This window comes from Phalangium opilio, unplaced genomic scaffold, assembly GCF_054372755.1.
Source record: "Phalangium opilio isolate 3A_F unplaced genomic scaffold, DU_Popi_V2 ptg000039l_1, whole genome shotgun sequence".
NCBI classification, from domain to species: domain Eukaryota; kingdom Metazoa; phylum Arthropoda; class Arachnida; order Opiliones; family Phalangiidae; genus Phalangium; species Phalangium opilio.
In genome coordinates, this window is record NW_028324162.1 from 26294 (window position 1) to 32293 (window position 6000).

Sequence of the window (6000 nt, forward strand, 5' to 3'; positions counted from 1 at the left end):
AAGCGTCGCTCTAGGGCAGTGGGCTGGCAGCCGGAAAGGCCAGGCAGCGCCACCACCGGGAGTAGACAATAATAAATAAAGGCGGCTAACGCCGAGGCCGGCTATGGTTACTCAGAGTGTTCAGACTCAGAGTTCAGACCATAAGTATAAGCAATGCATGAGTATTGAGTAGACATGTTTTCGTTTGAGTAATGAGTATTGAGTATAGCATTGAGGAGTGTAAGAATCAGAGACAGAGACTGAGTCATTGTTAGAGTCAGAGTATCAGACTCACTCAGAGATATAGGTAACAGAGCCTGATGTTTACTTAGGCTGTGCGAGTCCTAGTGACGGGAAGAACCGCTGCAGCCGGGCGGCGGTCGTCGTGCATCACAATTCTAAGCCTTAGCTTAGCTAAGCGAAGTTCATGCTCTTTGTTTGTTAATTTTAGCAACTTAGCGAGCCGCGCGCTTTCAGATCTAGTCCTTAAACTTCTCCAAGTGCTTCCCAAAGTAACGTATCGGTCAAGACAATGTCGTCTTCGACTGTTTATTTAACTTTCCAAGTCCAACCTCCAATATTATTGCTCTCTTAAGTCAGTCAGGTATATCCTGCATTTCTGCTTTTGTCCCTGACTCCCTTCTCGTTGCCATTGGTAAAGTTGATTCAATAAGAGGTGAGACCAAGTCCATTTTTGTAGTTTGGTTTTCTAGGGCTTGAGTTACCCTTTCAGATCTAGTCCATACAGAACAATGATCACAAGCTTCTCCTAGTGCCTCCCAGAATGAAATATCCACTCAAGACAATGTCATTCTTGAACTGATTTAAACTTTTTAAGATATATCCTGCAATTCTGTTAAGGTTCTTGAATTCTATCAATGAATACCAAGTCGAAACTAGTCCGGTGCAGTGTATTTTATTTCCAAAATATAAATAGTAATAATGACATAATAATAAGCGAACTTATCACTTAGACAACTTCAGAGAACTGAAACTAGTTGACATTAGAGCAGACTACATTACAGGTCAGGTGAATGTGAAAACGCCCCTAAAGGGCTGAACATAAACTAACCTGAATAAGCCTGTAACCGAGTTTATTTTTATGCATACTTTTTACACTCCCCTTGACTCGGATACAGAAGACAAGTTTAATTTTATACAAAATTCTATAAATTTTCGTTTGGGAAGTAACTTAGTAAACAAGTCTGCTATATTGTCATCCGTCTTAACAAAAACAAGGTTAAATAAATTATTGCTTATACAATCGCGTACAAAATGGTATCTTAAGTCTATATGTTTAGAACGATTGTTTTCGATAACATTTTTAGACATGTAAATAGCGGCCTGACTATCACTATATATTTTCGTCTCGCGTAATTCTAACTTATCCATGCTATACAGTTCTCTCAGTATGGGCGTCATCCATTGGACTTCTTTCGCTACTTCTGCAATCGCTATGTACTCGCTTTCCATGGATGAGAGGGCCACGCATGCTTGCTTCACGGATCTCCAGAGGATGGGGTTGTTGCCAATATTGACGACAAAGCCGCTGGTGGATTTTCTGTCATCGAGGTCCGAAGCCCATGATGCATCAGTGTATCCTTCCAAATCCATTCTGGCAGTCTTGTGGTAGTTGATAGCGTAACTCTCGGACTCTACAACGTATGCTAAAACTCGAAGGAGATAGTTGTAGTGTTCCTGTCCAGGATTTGACGAATATCTTGCGAGACACGAGATTATGTACGTGATATCAGGTCGTGTTCGTTGTGATAGATACAGGAGGATTCCAACCAGTTTCCTGTAAGGATATTGCTCCTGATCCAATGAGTTGATTCCATTCTGACTCAGCCGCGTTCCTTGTTCTAACGGTACATCGAGCTTCTTTCGAGAGGCTTCTATATTGAATTCCTTTGCTATTTTCGTAATATATCGGTTTGGTGTATGCGGACTTCTTCAGGTCTTGTGAAGTCGAATTCAACGCCGAGGAAGTATCTAAGCTGCCCCAAATCGGTAATCTCGAAAATCGTCTGTAACTTGCGAAGTAACTCCTTCATGATATCGTGCTGTCTTGCTATGAGAATAATGTCGTCAACGTAGACAATTAATATCGCTCGCGTGCCAAAACGATATAGGCAGTTACATCCCTGAATTTTCGTGTATCCTAGCTTTCTTAATGTCGAGTCCAATTCTTCAAACCATTTTCTTCCGCTTTGTTTTAGCCCATATAATCCTTTCTTGAGATGCCATACGAGAGTTTCCTTGCCTGGTGAGACGTAACCCTTGGGTTGTTTAACATACACGTCTTCATCGATGCTCCCATATAAATAGGCGCCTTTAATGTCCAGTTGTTGATGGCACCATCCGAGACAGACAATAAATACGAAGACGCATACTCGGACTAAGGTGAAATTGATTACTGGCGCATACGTCACATCGTAATCTACGCCGTAGATTTGTGAGTATCCTTGAGCAACCAGTCTTGCTTTATATTTGGCGATTTTTCCTTTGTCGTCCCGTTTGATTACGTATACCCATTTCGTTCCGGTGAGTTTCTTGTCAGCCGGATGTTCTACCAACTCATAGACTTGGCGTTGTGTTATGGTCCTCATTTCGATGTCCATGGCGTTTGTCCACGTATCGACATCGTCCCTTTGCATGGCTTCTTCATATGTTATTGGGGCTTCTACTATGTTGGCTTCAACATTTGTATCTGAATCAGTCGTTTTCAGTGAGAAATTGAAGAGATTAGGATCGTAAGGTTTTCCTTTTTGCTCCAAATATTCCTTTATTCGTTTCTGCGAATGAAAGCGTTTGTTTGCTTCGACGTCATAATAATAGACGTCCTTTCTTCCCTTTGATGATCCTTTTGTTCTTGTTATGATTCGCCTTTCCCCGTGGATATTGTTCTCCGTATCATCTTCGTTATTGTTCTCCGTATCTGTTCCATCATTCTTTGATCGGTCTTGTCCTTTAATTTCATTGTCTATAGGTTCGTCTGACGTACTTTCGGAGGATTCATTTGATGTCGTAGATGATTCAGAGTCCGTTTCACTGTCATCTTCTGATTCAGTGTCATCATGGTCTCGTGGTTCTAACAGCTGCCAATGGCTATTATAGAATTTGACGTTCATATCTTCTTTCTGTGTTCCAAGTTCGGTATAGCCGTTTTTCTTTTCATCAAATTTCACGTGCTTCGTCTCCTCCACGTAGTCCTCTTGGGGGAACCATATTCGATAGCCCTTTGATGCAGCGGCATAACCAATCAAAATGCCCATCTTGGCATTATTGTCCAATTTACTTCTCTTGACTTTCGGTTGATGAACAAAAGCCAAACAACCAAATCGTCTTAGATGTTTCACGGATATGTGTCGTCGCAACCAATTTTCTTCCGGTACACTCCCCTCAACCTTGGAGTGCGGGAGTCTGTTAGTCAGGTAGACAAATGTCATTAAGGCCTCTCCCCACAGCCGTTGGGGAAGACTTCCATCTTCCAGTAGCGTACGCACTCCCTCCAACGCTGTACGATTGAACCTCTCCGCCGTACCGTTCATCTCTGGACTGTACGTATTCGTTCGTTCCACTTGGATTCCTTCTTTCTGGCAAACGTCAGTAAATGCTTTGTTGCAGTATTCCAGGCCATTATCGGTTCTGATTTTCTTTATCTTCTGCCCGGTTTGTCGTTCTGCCCACGCTTTATACTTCAGGAAGGAGTTATGCGCTTCTGCCTTGGAGGATATCATATATACCGTGACTTTTCTTGAAAAATCATCAATGAAGCTGATAAAGTATTTGAACCCTGCCCGTGATTCTACGGGAGCTGGACCCCATAGATCACTGTGTACAAGTTCCAAGACATCCTTGGACTGTATTCCTTCACTGGCGCGAGATCGCTCTTTTGTTGACTTAGAGAGTCGACAGGGCATACAGGTGTCAAGCAGGTCCTTAAACCGCGGCAGTCCCTTTACCATGTTGCCTTTACTTAGTTGCAGCATTCTTCGAATATTCGGATGTCCCAGTCGCTTATGCCATGTTTCTGTTTCTTTTGAACTGATATGACTTTCTTGGTTGATTTCTTCTTCTTGTAATACCAAAGCATCAAGCATATATAGGTTGTTATTATGAAGCCGTGCCTCTATGACTATTTCATCATCGTCTGGTTTAATGATTGTGAAGCGTCCTTGAAATGCTACGAGCTTGAATCCTTGTTTATCTATTTGTCGCACAGATAGTAGATTTCTCTTGTAAGATGGTACGTAATAGACATCATGCAAGGTAACTGGCGTTCCGTTCTTTAATACAAGCTGGACTTCCCCGATTCCTATGGCTTGGGTTTTACTTTCTGCCGTATCGATGTCTATCGTTATTTCCTTCACATTGATCATCCAATCCAGGCGCTTGCAAAAGTGGTGAGTGGCTCCACTGTCTAACACCCATTGATCTTCATCTGTTGTGGCAGTCATCGCAGAAGCGTAGAAATTCATGACTTGCCCTTTACGTTTCTTCTTTGTTGACTTCTTTTGCCTTTCTTTCTTTTGTTTATCCGGACATCCAGTTGAGAAATGGCCGATTTTATGACAAGTGAAACATTCAACCTCTTTCTTTGTTTCGTTACGTTGTCCTTGAGAACGAGCGTTTGTTCTTGCGGTGACCGTTGATGAGAACCCTATATGGTATGTCGCATCTTCCGATGCCGCCGCTTTCGCTTGCTGCTTTAATCGCTCATATTCCGCAATCAGTAACGTCTTGACCTTTTGTGGCGTGAATTCTTCCTTGGATAACCCACAAATTGTAAAGCCCACGTTGTCGTATTCCTTTGGTAACATATGTATCATCTGATATGCTATCTCTTCGTCTGGAATAGTGCCGCCGGCTTTCTTCAACTTCGTCGCTATCGCTTGCATCTTTGCTAAGTAGACAGCCATTGATTCTGGAGGAGTATATCGCAGGTTTTGCAGTTCTGTACGTAACATCAATATTCGTGTACGAGATATGGGCTCATGCTGTTCTTCCAGAAGCTTCCAAGCTTCTACAGCTGTGTTACAGGATTCTATTAGATGCTTATGTTCATCATCAACTGCCATGGAAATCTTCGATAGTGCTTGCTCCTGTCGTAGACGATATCTTTCCCTTTCTTCTGCTCGTGCTGATTCTGCAGGAGGTTGTTCAGTCTCATTGACAATGCCCCATAGGCCAAAGTCCAGTAACGCCATTTTCATGTTGAATTTCCATAAAGTATAATTATCATCGGATAATTTCTTGAATTCAAAAGCTGTCATACCTTCGTTGCCTTCCGCCATATTGAATTACTTGACTTCACCGCGGTGTTAAGCCTTGGTCCACCCTGATAGCAATCCGCCTAAGAACCACGCTCTGCTACCATGTTAAGGTTCTTGAATTCTATCAATGAATACCAAGTCGAAACTAGTCCGGTGCAGTGTATTTTATTTCCAAAATATAAATAGTAATAATGACATAATAATAAGCGAACTTATCACTTAGACAACTTCAGAGAACTGAAACTAGTTGACATTAGAGCAGACTACATTAAAGGTCGGGTGAATGTGAAAACGCCCCTAAAGGGCTGAACATAAACTAACCTGAATAAGCCTGTAACCGAGTCTATTTTTATGCCTACTTTTTACAAATTCTGCTTTCGTCCTTTCTCCCTTTCTCGTTGCCGTCGGTAACTGTTAATTCAATAAGAGGTGAGACCAAGTCCTGTTTTTTGTAGTTTGGTCTTCTAAGGCTTGAGTTAACCATTCAGATCTAGTCCATACAGAACCATGACCATAAACTTGTCCAAGTGCTTCCCAAAGTGACATATCAACTCAAGACAATGTCATCTTGAACTTTTTTTTAACTTTTTAAGATATATCCTGCAATTCTGCTTTCGTCCTTTCTCCGCTTCTCGTTGTCGTTTGTAACTTAGAAACTGTTGATTTAATAAGAGGTGGGACCAAGTCCTTTTTGTAGTTTGATCTTCTAGGGCTTGAGTTAACCTTTTAGATCTAGTCCATTCAG